The following is a 16,537-nucleotide window of genomic DNA, read 5'->3' on the forward strand; positions in this document are numbered from 1 at the left end:
ATTAATTTTATTTATTTCTCTCTTTTATTTCTTTTAGCTTTTTTTTTTTTTTTTAATTTTAAAGGCATGGTCTTGCTTTGTTGCCCAGGCTGGTCTCAAACTTCTGGGCTCAGGTGATCCTTCTGCCTCAGCCTCCCAAAGTGCTGGAATTACAGGCATGAGCCACAGTGCATGGACCCGAGTCGTTGATTTTGTTTTAGTTAATTTAAATAATTAATTTATTTGAGACAGAGTCTCACTTACTCTGTTGCCCAGGCTGGAGTGCAGTGGTACGATGTTGGCTCACTGCAACTTCCCTCTGCCTCCTGGGTTCAAGCGATTCTCCTTCCTCAGCCTCCCGAGTAGTTGGGATTACAGGCATGAGCCACCACGCCCAGCCAATTGTTGTATTTTTAGTAGAGATGGGGTTTTACCATGTCAGTCAGGCTAGTCTTGAACTCCTGACCTCAAGTGATCCACCTGGCTCAGCCTCCCAAAGTGCTGGGATTACAGGCATGAGCCACCGCCCCTGGCCCCAAGTCATTAATTTTAAAAAATATTTATTTAGCCTGGGTGTACTTGGTAGGAGCCAAGGTTAGAAAAAGAGCAAGATAGGATATGCGAGAAATTATTACTTTGGCCAAGAATAGCAAGTTAGTGAATAAGAAAATGTCTAATGAAAAAATAATTTTTGGAAATTCTAAGAAAACTTTAAGAGATTTTAAAGCCATTATGTGCAAGAGACTAAATTTTTTAGATAACCAGAGAGATAAGTCTACAGTAGCTATGCTGATCTAAAGTTATTGGTATCTAGCTTAATAGGTGTGTCAATGGGAAGATTAAAAAAAAGATATGACACACGAGACAGTAAGAAGGAAGAAGCATTAGAATTTTTTAAAATAGATACTGTATAAAGAATAGTACAGGCCAGGCATGGTGGCTCACATCTGTAATTCCAACACTTTTGGAAGCCTAGGCGGGAGTATCACTTGGGGTCAGGAGTTTGAGACCAGCCTGGGCAAAAAAATCAAGACCCCATCTCTAAAAATAAAAAATTTTTTAAAATTTAAACTAAAATTAAAAAAAAACAAATTAGCCGGATGTGGTGGCATGCACCTGTACTAGGTGACAGACTGAGACCCTGCTGAAGAAGAAGGAGAAGGAAGAAGAAAAGAAGAATGAGGAGAAAAAAGAAGGAGGAGGAGAAGTGGTAGGAGGAGGGTGATAAGCAGAAGAAGAAAGAAGGAGAAGAAGAAGAGGAAGAGGAGGAGAAAGGAGAAAGATAAGGAGAAAAGAAGAAGAAAAGAAGAATAGTATAATGTGAACCTGTTTTGTATTTTTTGGTTTTGTTTTTTTTAGAGACAGGGTCTCACTAAGTCATCCAGGCTGGATTACACTGTCTCAGTCATAGCTTACTGCAGCCTTCTGTACTACAGGCACACATCACCATCCCCCACCTGCCTTTTTTTTTTTTTTTTAAGATGAGGTCTCTGTGTTACTCAGGCTGATCTCAAATTCCTACACTCATGCTGTCCTACTGCTTCAGCCTTCTGAGTAGCTGGGATTATAGGCATGACGCACACTGCACCTCGCAATTTCAAAGTCACATAGAAATTGTATTTGTTTACTCTGAAACCAAAAACCTACCAATATTTTATCAATCTAACTGTGTGTGCTTCCAATGGTGATAGCTGAAAATTTCAAATATTCAAAACAAAACACACTGTTATAGAATAAATTCATCATGTTGATTCTAAATAACATTAAACATGTTTTATTAAACATTTTAATTTTTAAAAGATGAGACTTTTGTCACTTCTGTCAAAATATCTATCTTGGAAAAAAGAAAATAGGATGCAGGAAAACATCAAGTGGCAACTGTTGCTACATAGCTAGAAGGCTACATATGTTTCGGTTATTAGACAAACATTTCCATGCTCTGTGGCTTTTAAAAAGATTACTGCCCCTGTAATGGGACATAAATCTTAACAATACATACAAGTTGACAACTTGAAATTTATTGGTATTGTTATAAGCTGTTTAACTGACAAAATTGTACCTTGACATTTGAATAAAACATCTAATATGCAATTTGCTTAACACATAATTTGCATATCATCTGCTATAATATAAACTTTTATTGTAACAATGGGAATATAAGATATAAAGACATTTTTACATAGTAGACGTGAACCAATGAATCCTTTAAGATGAAATGTGAAATCCTGGCAAGGAGGGGGAAAGAACAGAACATATTAACGGAATGCCCTAAGATGGTCTGGGAACACTTACCCCTAATCAATATTTCATCAAGCAGATCACATAGCAAAGCTACTAACTGAGCTAAGCACTGAACTAAGATACGTAACTAAGATACGTAAAGAATAAAGAATAAAAATTTGTAATACACAAAATAAATTACATGTTTACAGTTGTGGATATATAAAAAGCCAGTATTTTTAAAAAAGATTCTGGAAGAATCATGGCTTGCCAATAATCAAAATTGATTCTGGACTGTTTCATCAATGGAAGATCTTTTGAAGTAACAAGATACTCATAATGGAGAAGATACACTCAGGAGAGGAAAAAAAAAAAACCTTCTGATATGAAATCATGGAATATCACAATAACTATTTAATGGGAACAAATATTCCTACTGAAGTACTAAACTTTAATGTTCCTATTACAATACTAAACTCCTGGATATTACTCATCTGACAGGAGACAGTTGAACCTTACTGTTATGCTTGTACAAATGTTTGGAATGTAACTTAATCTGGAACAGTATTTGCACCTGGAACTTTTGTTATAATTTCATGAAATTTGCTTTATGAGTTTGCACTGCCATTTGGGAGTAACCTACATTCAGTCCTTGCCTCTGTATTAGTTTGTTGTTGCATTGCTATAAAGAAATACCTAGACAGACACAGTGGCTCACACCTAAAATCCCAGCATTTTGGGAGGCCGAGTGGGGCAGATCACTAGAGCCCAGGAGTTTGAAACCAGCATGGGCAACACAGTGAAACCCTGTCTCTACAAAAAATACAAAAATTAGCCTGGTGGTGCACACCTGTAGTCCCAGCTACTCAGGAGGCTAAGGTGGGAGGATAACTTGAGCCCAGGAGACGGAGATTACAGTGACCCATGATTGCACCACTGCACTCCAGCAGCTGGGTGATAGAGTAAGACCCTGTCTCAAAAAAAAGAACAGAGTGAAAGAGAGAGAGAGAGGAGAAGGGGAGAGAGACAGAGAGAGAGAAAGAAATACCTGAGACTGGGTAATTTATAAACAAGTTTCATTGACTCACGGTTCTGCAGGCCGTACGGGAACTGAACACACCCACATAGGGTATGTACAGAAGCAGATGCTCTGGGGCCTCAAGGAAGCTTACAAGCATGGCAGAAGGCGAAGGAGAACCAGCATGTGACATGGAGAGAGAGGGAGAAGGTGTCATACACTTTTAAACAACCAGATCTCACGTGAACTCAGAGCAAGAACTGATTAGCACCAAGAGGATGGTGCTAAGCCATTCAAGAGGGATTCACCCCAATGATCCGAACACCTCCCACCAGGCCCCACCTGCAACATTGGGAATTACATTTGAACATGAGATTTGGAGGCAACAAACATCCCAACTATATCAGTTTCTACCCTGGTACAGGAATCTTCATTGCATATAGTGCCATGCCATATTGGGTGCCCTGAATTTCTTTCAGTTCTAGTAGGTACAAAAGTTAGCTGCTTGTGGGCAGTGAGTAACATTCGTGAACTTTATGGAGGCTACAGAATTGCCTAGCTGTTCAGTTTGAGGATGTCCCCGGGGAGGGCTATCTCTTAGATACCTTAATAATTAATCTTTTTGCACATAGCATCAACTTCCCAAGACACAATGTATCCAAACGTTAGAAGAACAGAGTTCATGAATGTTTATACCTAAGCATGGATTTTGCTGAAAGTTGTGGCTTGTTTATGTGGGTGTGTCTTTAGTTAGGTACCCTATATGGGTGTGTCTTTATTTAAGTACCCTAACCCTCTCAGGTGTGTCTCTAACCCTCTAAGGTTAAGGTACTTAACTAAAGACACACCCACATAGGGTACCTTGGAGTTTAGGGTACTTATTTAAAGACACACCCACATAACTCTTACTATGCTGCTCTGACTCACAAATAAAGGTGGAAACTGGTAGGCATAATTCCTGTTCCCTTATTTCATGTACATGTCTGAGAGTAACTGGGCCCCCCAGAGCACTTGTAGATCCAGGTCATGGTGGATTCCCAAGCATTAAAAACCACATCTGTTAGGGTCTAGGACAGGAAACCCAGACTATGTCATGCCTAAGTGCCACTCCAGAGTACACAAAAATGAGAACATATTAGAAAAGATCTTACAGCTTCTCAAGCAGCTCTGTAGTTCATTTATTCCCCATCTTCTCTTAACCCTAAAGTGCTGGTGTTGCTGGTCGAGGACAGTTTCAGAGCAATAATTTCAGAGCCTATGAGCTGCCTCTGTGTATACAATGATATATGTCATAACTCTCCTAGTTCCTGCAAAAGAGTTGTAATTCTTCTTAGGATTGGGGGTGCACACTTTAAAGGAGTATGTTGATAGAAACGTGTTATAGGAATTCATTTTCCCCTCAAGCCACTTCATGGAAGCACAGGTACAATTTGTAAATTTAGTGAGGCCATAATTCAGGGATGCACTGGATTTGGGCTTCAAACTGAGTGCACAGAGATCACTAGAAGACTTAGGGGAAAAAAGGAAGCGACCCCATGGACAAAGGGGAAAAATTGACAGATGAAAAGAGTGAAACAGAATGGTAACTGCCAGAGGAAGGGATGAAGTTTTATTCCCTACAACATCCTTTCTTGTACTGCCTAGGTGCAGAGGCACATCTGCTGCCATGATAGGAGTTTCCTAGAAAGTGGTGAAGAGACCATAGCCTAATGCAAGTAGAGAATTGGGACCAGGAAAAATAAAGCCATGAAATGATGAGTCTACTGTGTTAGAGGTAATTTATTACTGCTTCCAAGATTTAACATATGGAGTAAAATCCTAAATGTTGAATGAAAGAATCCAAAAGTTGAACATAATATAAGGTGTCCTAGTATCCCTCAAAAACATTAAATACCATTGGTTTAGAGAGAGGTATTCTATGGATTGACATTTCCTGGGAATTTGGGGGTTTGAGGAAAAAAATATACTATATGTTTAGTATTTGGTTACATTACACTATTTGTTTAAATACATAAACATTTTAACATAAATTCGTTGTCTGAGAATTTGCTCTATTTTCACATATCATCAATACTTCTAGGAAAGAGTTTCCAGAACATTTTATGAAACTTTAATCAGTGGGTATCTATAAATTTTGTTGGATTATGATGCCATATAAACAGGTAAGAAGCCATTTTTTCCCCTAAAACATTATCCACACAAAATGTTCTTATAAAAACCATGAACTTTGTCTTTTCTCTTTGGCCCTACAACTTCACCGCCACCAGAGCAGGTAAACAGTTCTTGGGATTCCATGCCTCAAAAATGTACTTTCAGGCTAATCTGTTGTTGGCCAAGAAAAAGCTATAGGGCCATAATAACAGGCAATTTGTAGCAAGAGAGACTTGAATTTAAAGTACCTTATCACTTTGCCCACCACACTGGGCCCTGAAAAACCTTAAGAACAGGTCACTGAGCCCCTTTCAAGTCAGGAATTATCTAGTGGACTAGTACCTCATCGTCTTCTTTCAAATATCTCCAACCTATTTTCCATTGCTTATATTCAGGCTCTTTCTTTATAGATCTTATGTTGCATCCTGATTGTTTTCCTGATAGAGCTAGGAGAGAGACAGCATGTTCCATTTATGCTTTCTGGACTCCTGGGATCCTAGAAGCCAGCTAAAGCACATAGTTGTAGAAAGAGCTACTAGCTACAGAACAGAAGAACCAATCTTTCCTTGTGTATTCTGCCAGGACAAATTCTAGCTTTCCATTGGCTGGCCCCATTCCACCTCACTCCCGTGCCAGGTAAGTCTTTTGAGTCATCAAGCACAGCCAGGCTCACCCTGTTAGATATGTATACCCCCAGATTAAAACCTAATGCTTCCCACCTCACCCACTCCACCTGGCTTCTCATTCTGAAAGTTGTACTTTATTAAGGGCCTAATTGTTCTTTTTTTGTGCCTTACCTCCACTCCCTAATTTGAATTACTCAGTTTCTTTTGTTTTTTCATATTGAACATTTGATACACAGACTGTAATTATTCATAATTCTTATTTACTATCACACTCTCATCATTTGTACACACAGGGCTTCCTTCCTTCTCTCCTTCCAACCTTCTTTATTTTTTATTTTTTTACAAACCGAGTCTTGCTGTCACCCAGGCTGGAGTGCAGTGGCATAATCGTAGCTCACTGCAACCTTGAAATTCTGGGTTCCAACAATCCTCCCACCTCAGCCTCCAGCGTAGCTAGGACTGCAGCCATGTGCCACCATGCCCAGGTAAGTTTTATTTTATTTTGTTTTGGTTTTTATTTTTTAGAGAGAGAATCTCACTTTGTTGCCCAGGCTGGTGTTGAACTCCTGGGCTCAAACCATTCTCCCGCCTTGACCTCCCTAAGTGCTAGGATTACAAGTGTGAGCCACCATGCCCAGCCTTATAATTATTTTTAAAAATTTATTAGTGTAGTCAGAGTCTCACTATGTTGCTCAGGCTGGTCTTGATCTCTTTGGTTCAAGCAATCCTTCTGCCTCAGCCTTCTGAGCAGCTGGGACTACAGGTATGCACCACCACATCTGGCCAATTTATTATTTTTTATTTATTTTTATTTTAAAATATTTTTTGATTATTGTTTTTATTATTCACTGACTATTCCCCAAATGTTTTAAAAATTATTTTGTTGAGACAAGGTCTTGTTCCATTGTCCAGGTTGGAGTGCAATGGCATCATCGTGGCTCACTGCAGCCACAACCTCCTGGGCTCAAGGGATCCTCCTGCCTCAGCCTCCTGAGTAGCTGGGACTACTGACATGTGCTACCACACTTAGCTAATGTTTTCTTTTATTTATTTTTTTTTTTGTAGAGAGGTGGTCTCACAATGTTGCCCAGGCTGGTCTCAAACTCCTGAGTTCAAGCAATCCTCCCACCTCAACCTCCCAAAGTGCTGGGATTACAGGTGTGAGCCACTGCACCTGGCCTTATTTTTTTAGAGACGGGGTCTTGCTATATTGCTCAAGCTGGTCTCAAACTCCTGGGCTCAATAAATCCTCCTGCCTCAGCCTTCTGGATAGCTGGGATTAATAGGCCTAAGCTACAGTGCCTGGCTCAAACCTTTTATTTTAATAATTTTATATATTGCAAAAAAAGAAAAAGACCATTTATGAGTCTACCACAGGAAAACTAGAGCACAGACAATAATTTACGTCCACCTCTGTGGTTCTTCCTTATCTTGTTCCCTCCTGCTTTGATTTGAATGTGTTTCCCCAAATTCTTGTGTTAGAAACCTAATCTTCAATACAACAGTGTTAGAATGTGGGGCCTAATGGGAGGTGTTTAGGTCATGAGGGATGGACCATCATGAATGCATTAATGTTGCTATAAAAATGGCTTGTGAGACTGGGCTCAGTGGCTCACACCTGTAATCCCAGCAGTTTGGGAGGCCGAGGTGGGGAGATCACTTGAGGTCAGGAGTTCAAGGCCAGCCTGGCCAACATGGTGAAATCCTGTCTCTACTAAAAATACAAAAAACTAGCTGGCCATGGTGGCACATGCTTGCAGTCCTTAGGTGGCTGAGGCATGAGAATCACTTGAACCCAGGAGGTGGCAGTTGCAGTGAGCTAAGATTGGGTCACTGAACTGCAGCCTGGGAGACAAAGCAAGACTCCATCTCAAAAAAAAAAAAAAAAAGGGCTTGTGAGGGTAGGTTTCTCTCTCTTCTACTATATGAGGAGGACACGGTGTTCCTCCCCTCCGAAGGATGCAGCATTCAAGGTGCTATGATGGAAGCAGAGAGACTGGTCCCTGACCTGTCAGTGTCTTAATCTTATACTTTCCAGCCTCCAGAACTATGAGAAAGAAATTGCTATTCTTTATAAATTACCCAGTCTCAAGTAGTCTGTTACAGCAGCACAAAACAGACTAAAACACCTTTATCCCCCACTGCATCCAAGGTAATCACTATTCTCAATCTTGTGTTCATGATTATTTTGCTTTCCTTTTACTATGGTACTGTATGTATGCCTAATTAATTAATTAATTGTAAAGATAGGGTCTCCCTATGTTGCCCAGGGTGATCTGAACTCCTGGGCTCAAGCAGTCCTCTCACCTCAGCCTCCCAAAATGCTGGGATTACAGGCTTAAGCAACCAAAACTGGCCATATGTATGCCTTAAAGGTTTTAAGTGTTACATGACTCATTTTCATTTGACTTCAGACTTGAGCCCTCACATGACTGCAGTGTTCAGTCTGTTAGTCTGTCATGGTCTTGCATGAACTAAAGACGAACTGAAAGTCAGATAAATAGTCATTCAAAGACACTTGACATCATGACATCTGTGCCTTATTTGTGAAAGAATCCAGTAAAGATGCTCTAAAAGATAGGAACCAAAGATATACTATGAATATTTGCCTTTTCTTTATATCTATTCCTTTAAAAGCTTTAGAGAGAGATTACCTGATAAGTAACCCTCTGAAGATTTCTGATAGTTTGCTGTTTTTCTCTTCACTAGTCTTCTTTACCTTAGAGTGTTCTACTCATTGTTTAAGATACATTCCAAAATTCACCTCAGGGCAACAAATGCAAACATAGACAAATGGGATTACATCAAACTAAAAATCTTCATAGTAAAGGAAATAATCAACAGTGAAGAAACAATGTATAGAATGGGAGAAAATATTTGCAAACTATACACCTAAGAGGTTAACACTCAAAATATATAATGAATGTAAACAACTAACAGCAAGAAGACTACCCAACTGAAAAATGGGCCAAAGATGTGAATAGACTTTTTTTTTTTTTAAGGAAAACACACAGTGGACAAGTATGCAAAATCTCAACATTATTAATCATTAAGGAATCAAAGAAATGCAAATAAAAATCACAATATCACCCTACACTCCTATTAGAAAGGCTACCATTAAAAAGACAAAAGATAAACAAGTGTTGGTGAGGATGTGGAGAAAAAGGAACCCTTGCACACTGTTGCAGGGAATGTAAATTTGTATGGCTATTATAGAAAACAATTTAGGGATCCCTAAAAAAATTAAAAGTAGAGCTAGCATATGATCCAGCAATCCAACTACTGGGTATATATCCAAAGGTAATGAAATCAGTATGTCAAAAAGATATCTGGCCTCTCATATTTATTGCAACACTATTCACAATAGCCAGATACAAAAATCATCCAAGATAAAGAAAATATTGTACTTACATAAAATAAAATACTATTCAGCCAAAAAAAGAAGTCTTGTCATTTCCGACAACATGGGTAAACCTGAAGGACATTAGGTTAAGCGAAATAAGCCAGGCGCAGAAAGACGAATACCACATGATCTCACTTATATGTGGAATCTAAAAATTTTATTCTATGGAAATAGAAAGTAGAATGATGATTACCAAAGGCTGGGGTTGTGGGGAGTGAGAGAGGAGATATTGGGAAGATGTTGGTCAAATAATACATAATTACAGTTAGAAGGAATAAGTTCATGCGCAGAATGGCGACTAGTTAATGAAGATATATTATGTTTTTGAAAAATGCTAAAAGAGTTTAAAAATGCTAAGTGTTCTCACCACAAAAATGATAACTGTGAAATAATAGATTTGTTAATTAGCTAGATTGAATCATTCCACAATGTGTATATATTCAAAACATTATATTGTACATATTAAATACATATAATTTTATATGTCAATTTTTAAAAATAAATAATTTGAAAAAAAGTAAAAGTCACTTCAGAAAATCCTTGTACAATTCTCATAGGCATATAGTTCTCCATCGTTTGTTCTTTAAGCGCATGCCCAAATCATTATTCTGGAATTTATCTCACTTTGTGATGATTATTTCTAGAGAAGCCTGTCTTTTCAGGTCACTGAGCTATTGAAGAGATGGTCTCACTCATCTTTGTCTTTTCCAGAAATTAGTCCAGTACCAGGGCAATAGTAAATATTTGTTTAGTAAATGAATGAATGAATGATGATAGGCATTATTTCAGATTATTAGTAGTGGAAAAGAATGGGGCATAGTGTTGCATGTCTGTAGCCCCAGCTATTTGAGAGGCTGAGGCAGGAGGATTGCTTAAGTCCAGGAGTTCAAGGCCATTCTGGGCAACATAGTGAGACTCTGCATCAATATATATTTTTTTCTTTTTACAAAAAGAAAACATTACCAAAATGTCTACTTATGGTCCCAACTACAATAAGAACGTGCTGTAACAGGAGTGAACTTAAAATTGTTTCCATATCTGCTCACCCTACTAGGCTTTTTCCTTATAAATGATATCACTGAATAGAAAATGGTAAATCAGGTTTAACAATCATGCAGTAATCACAGTAGTGGTGGGTACTATAACTGATTATAACTGAGGCTGAGGGTTACATTCATTTACATCCTCAGGAAATTCTGACTAAAATGGCAGATTTGGAGACAGTGGTAGAGGGGACAGTAGCAGACAAGGAATTTATTTATTTGTTTGTTTATTTTTTAGAGACAGGGTCTTGCTCTGTCACCCAGGCTAAAGTGCAGTGTGCCATCCTAGCTCACTGCAGCCTTGAATTCCTGGGTTCAAGTGGTCCTTTCACCTCACCCTCCTGAGTAGGCTGGTACTACGGGTGCACGCCAGCATGCCTGGCTTCAGGCAAAGAATTTAAACAACTATTTGGAAGATGGAAAGCAGAGAAGGAGCAATAATTACATTAGTAGAGCAAAGTAAGCTGCAATCTAAATGCCTGCAGAAGGGAATACCAAAGAGAAGCAAATAGAATTGTTTCAGGACTCTGGTAAACAGTTAAAATAAGGAGCAAGACAGGACTGCTGGAAACAGAGGGAAACTCCAAAAAATCTATACTCGGCGTACCTAGACTACCCTACAAATGCCTTCTTATCTCCTACCACGAACTAGATGTTTAGTCTCTGGATATATTGAACTGGAGAAGCTCTAGGATAGGAGACACCAGCTCAGCAGATGGTGGTGGGGGAGGGTTAACTTCAGACACTGAAGGTGACACCCTGAGTTCATTTGTTCTTTTCCCAAAATGCCAACAATCAGATCTATGCCCTATCGGACAGGAGATCAGGGGATTTCTTCATGGAAAAATTGAATAGTCTTGGGATCCTCCAACCAAAAATTCAGCTTTTTACCCAGGTAATCGAGAATTAAACTAGCCAATAAGCTTTATACTGCCTTAACCTGAAATATAGGTGATTAGCCACAGATCTCCAGATGTTTGAAAATGACCCCTTGACACGAGAGGCACAGGTTCAATCAACCTAATATGGAAAAAGAACCCAGAGAATATTGAGATAGGGCAAGAAGAAGAAAAGAAAATCTTTTTTAAAAAATCAGTAATATTCTCAGAGAAACAAGAGAAGATATTGCATCCTCGCAACAAAAAACAATGTTACTTTGTAGCAAAGAAATAAGATGCTATATTTTAAAAGGAATAATTTGAGAACCCTCACCCCAAAAAAGTCCTCTTAGAAAAAAATGACAAATGAAAACGTTAAGAAAATAGAACAACAACAACAAAAAGCAATGGAATATAAGAAAAAAATATAAGAAAATCCAGTAAATTTGGGCCAGGTGCAGTGACACATGCATATAATCCCAACACTTTGAGGCCAGAGGATGACTTGAAGCCAGGAGTTTGAGACCACCTTGGGCAATAAAGTTAGGACCGTATCTCTACGAACAGATAAAAAGAAAAAAAGAAAATTCAGGAATTTCAATATCTGATTAATAGAGTTCCAAAAAAAAATAAAGAATAAAGAAAATGGAAATGAAGGAGTTATCAAAGACACAACATAAAGAAATTTTTTCAAATTGAAAGAACGAGAGTCTATGTGTTTAAAGGACCCACTCAGTGCCCATAGTAGCAAATGAAGACCAACAACAAGGCATAGAATGCTATGAATAAAATGAAGATTCTTTAACCTGAAGAGAGAGAAAAAAGTAGCATGTGGAGGATTATCTCATCAGACTGCAAGAGTAGTAAGTACATGTAGAAGACAGTGCAGCAATGCTCTCAAAATTCTAAGGAAAAATTTGCAACCTAGAGTTTTATATTCAGCCAAACTATTCATTAATTATAAGAAAAAACCAAAGGTATTTTCAACATGCGAGTCTCAAAAAATATACTTCCCTTCCATTCTTTCTTAAGATATTACAAGCCATGGCCGGGCATGGTGGCTCAGGCCTGTAATCCCAGCACTTTGGGAGGTCAAGGCGAGTGAATCACCTGAGGTCAGGAGTTAAAGGCCAGCCTGGCCAACATGATGAAACCCCGTCTCTACTAAAAATACAAAAAAATTTGCCAGGTGTGGTGGTGCGCCCCTGTAATCCCAGATCCTCAGGAGGCTGAGGCAGGAGAATTGCATGAACCTAGGTGGCAGGTGGTTGCAATGAGCTGAGACCAGGCCACTGCACTTCAGCCTGGGCAGCAAAATGAGACTTCATCTCAAAAAAAAAAAAAAAAAAAGATACTACATTACAAGCCAGATGTGGTGGCTCACACATCTGTAACCCCAGTGCTTTGGGAGGCTTAGGAGGGAGGGAGCCCTTGAGCCCAGAAGTTCAAGGCGTTGAACTATGATCACACCAGTGCAGTCCAGCCTGGGTACAGAGTGAGACCTTGTCTCTAAATTAAAAAAAAAAAAAAAAAAAAAAAAAAAGATATTATTTAATGATATTATTTACTGCATCCAAACATATTTTTGATCATCCTGGATCTTGGAAATTCGAAGCAAATCATGAGCACTGAGATCCAGGATGTCCCAAAATAAAGGCAGGGTAAAGGAATTCCTGGATGGCAGCTATGTATCTGGGATTGATGGATAATCTGATGCATTTTAACTATATACAAAATAGTATTGAGGATATTTTGAAGACCTTTCTGAGAATTTGGAAAGAATTTTTGATAGGTATGTGGGACAATAAGTAAATTGGAGAGATTGATAATTTGTATCTCAGAAGAAAAAATGGAAACAAGAAAACATTTCAAAATGAAAAACTATATTACATAGTGAATCAATAGTAGATTATATTTTAATATTCATACTATTCTTAAGAGTGATAATTTAAAATATTTAGAGAAATTTTAGGGAAAGACAAATGGGGTTGTATATATCCTTATCTACTATGACATATATAACTAATAAAACAAGAATTAACAATATTAGTGTATCATTAGAAACTCCTTCACCTCAGCAAAATGTATGAATATTGAAAGTGGTAGCATTTAAATAATAGGATGAGAAAGGTAGGGGAAAGGTTATAGTTTGCTACAATTTGTTATAAGCTTTTTTCTGTTCCATTGAACTTTTACATTATATGTATACATTATTTTAATACAAGTTAAAATTAGTTAAAAGTCAAAAGTATTACAAATTATTATCCTATACACACAGAATCACATATAGAATACACTAGCCCTGTGTTAGTCTAGATCCTCCAAACAGCAGAAGCCAAGATAGGATTAAATATGAAAAATATTTATTAAGGTAAATACTGATGAAAGAAACATGGGGATTTGGGAGAGGCTAGGAGAGCCATAGGACTATTATGCGTGTCTGATTTTGAGTGAAGAAAAGAAAAAAAGAAAGGAGGAAGGTAGGCAGGCAGGAAGGAAGGGAAAAGGAAGGACAGGTAGAAGCAAGTTTTACTGTTGTGTAATCAGAGGAAAAGTCTACAAGACCACTGGAGGGTCCTCAAACCAAAGTAGACCGGCTGGGTGTGGTGGCTCATACCTGTAATTCCAGCACTTTGGGAGGCTGAGGCAGGCAGATCACCTGAGGTCAGGAGTTCAAGACCAGCCTAGCCAACATGGTGAAACCCTATCTCTACTAAAAATACAAAAATTAGCTGGGTGTGGTGGTGCACGCCTATAGTCCCAGCCACTCGGGAGGCTGAGGCTTGAACCTGGGAGGTGGAGGTTGCAGTGAACCGAGATCATGCCACCGCATTCCAGCCTGGATGACAGAGTGATGCTCCATCTCAAAAACAAACAAACAAACAAAAAACACAAAGCAGACCATCAGAAGAGTCCTGGCATCTCCCAGGAACAGGCCTGCCTTCCTGCTGGATGGAGCAGCTCCTGGAAAGTTTGGCTTCAGTGCAAACCTAGCAGTTGATTTCAGACCACAGAGGTAAGAGCTCTTGACACAGTAGACTTCCTGCTGTAGAAGATCTAAGAGGCGCACTCTCATGGTTGCCACTGCCACAAGGACTGTATTGAAAATAAAAAGATTTTATGTCATCTATTGAAATAAGTGTGTTAAAAAATCAAATTAGCAGGGGATTTTTCTATTTTGTTTTTTGTTTTTTTTCATTTGAAAAGAAGGGATTCTAGTATTACCTATCACTTAGGAGCTTTGTGAGAATAAAGTGAATAGAAAGATTAGATAAATAGATATAGATATGTCTTAATCTCATAGCCTGTCACATAGAAAATGCTATATAGTTACACATTAAGTAACAATGCTACAGTAAGGTAGACAGTTCGGGTTTTTATTTATGTTACATCATCTTCCCCTTCCTGAGACATGGAAGACTACTGTGTCACTAGATTTGATGAAAAAATGTGAGCAGAAGTGATGCATATCATTTTTAGGCAGATGCAGTAAAAGTCCATTCACAATTCTTCATGTATCTTTGCCTACTGGTCATGAAGGAGGCCTCAAGTTGAGATGAAAGAGCTAACATACAGCAAAGTAATCTGGATCTCTGGAAAATCCACAGAAAACATGTGCCCTAGAATAATTCCTGCACCAGCAGCAAACTTTGCATAAAAGAAGAAATGGATTTTTGTCTGCATTTTTTTTTTTTTTTCCCTGAGACAGAGTCTTGTTCTGTTGCCCAGGCTGGAGTGCAGTGGCACAATCTTGGCTCACTGCAACCTCTGCCATGGGTTCAAGCGATTCTCTTGCTTCAGCCTCCCAAGCAGCTGGGATTATAGGCATGCACCACCACACCTGGCTTTTTTTTTTTTTTTTTTTTTTAGTAGAGATGTGGTTTCACCATGTTAGCCAGGCTGGTCTCGAACTCCTGACCTCAAATGATCCACCCGCCTAGGCCTCCCAAAGTGTTGGGATTACACACATGAGCCACTGTGTCCAGCCAATTTTTTTCCATGATAGCAACATAACCTAGACCCTCCTGATGAATGCAGCTATTATTGTTGTTGTTATTGTTTCTAAAGATCCTCTCATTGAACAAGTGACTGAATTTCTGTGTTTTTGTTTTTTTTTGTTTGTTTGTTTGTTTTGCAGTAATGTGGAACAAGTGACAATTTCATTTCTTAAGAATGCTGTTGTAAAATAAGGAGAGAAAAATGGAGCTGGAATGCAATGCAAGTCTGATTCTGAGTGAAAAAGAGAGGAGTAAAAGGAGGAGGAAAGCAGGCAGGCAGGAAGAATGAAAGACAGGTGGAAGCATCTTTGACTGAAGTAAAGTCTAAGGAAGAGAAGGAATTTGTAATTTGGAGTAATTGTTAATTTTTCTTTTTTCATAACCACATCCAATCAATTACTAATTCTTTTAGACTCACCTTCAATAAATATCCCAAATCCAGAACTTTTCACCATTTTGAAACCATCTTAATCTCCTGTCTGGATTAGTAGTATCTCTCTCTCTCTCTGTCTCTCTCTCTCTCTCTCTTTTTAAGACAGGGTCTCACTCTGTCGCCCAGACTGGGGTACAGTGGAGCAGTCTTGGCTTGCGGCAACCTCCACCTCCTGGACCCAAGCGATCCTCCCTTTATTTCACTGTATACAAAAATTAATTCAAGATAGATTAAAGACTTAAATGTAAGACCTGAAACAATAAAAATTCTAGAAGAAAACCTAAGAAAAACTCTTCTGAACATTGGCCTAGGCAAAGAATTCATGACTAAGACCTCAAAAGCTAATGCAACAACAACAAAATAGAAAAATGGGACTTAAACTCAAAAGCTGCTGTACAGCAAAAGAGTCAGCATAGTGAACTGAAAACTTGCAGAATAGGAGAAAATATTTTCAAACTTTGCATCCAGCAAAGGACTAATGTCCAGAAACTATAAGAAACTCAATTCGACAAGAAAAAATCTACTCCAGTAGGGCATGGTGGCTTAAGCCTGTAATCCCAGCACGTTGGGAGGCCGAGGTGGGTGGATCACGAGGTCAAGAGATCGAGACTATCCTGGCCAACATTATGAAATCCCGTCTCTACTAAAAATACAAAAATTAGGCACCTGTAGTCCCAGCTATTTGGGAGGCTGAGGCAGGAGAATCACTTGAACCCAGGAGGCGGAGGTTGCAGCCAGCAGAGATTACACCACTGCACTCCAGCCTGGCGATAGAGTGAGACTCAGTC

General features: G+C 38.8%; 1 protein-coding gene across 1 annotated transcript in view; it reads left to right on the forward strand.

The window, feature by feature from the left end:
- The window catches only part of LOC101020439 (basic proline-rich protein-like), a 58,790-nt gene extending 43,009 nt beyond the window's left edge, over positions 1-15,781 (forward strand). The window contains exons 5-7 of the mRNA XM_031666822.1: positions 4,862-4,991; positions 5,298-6,004; positions 15,457-15,781. The gene's annotated coding sequence lies outside the window, so the exon portion shown is untranslated. The remainder of the gene's footprint in view (positions 1-4,861; positions 4,992-5,297; positions 6,005-15,456) is intronic.
- The last annotated feature ends 756 nt before the right edge of the window (positions 15,782-16,537 follow it).

Source organism: Papio anubis, chromosome 5, assembly GCF_008728515.1.
Source record: "Papio anubis isolate 15944 chromosome 5, Panubis1.0, whole genome shotgun sequence".
NCBI classification, from domain to species: Eukaryota; Metazoa; Chordata; class Mammalia; order Primates; family Cercopithecidae; genus Papio; species Papio anubis.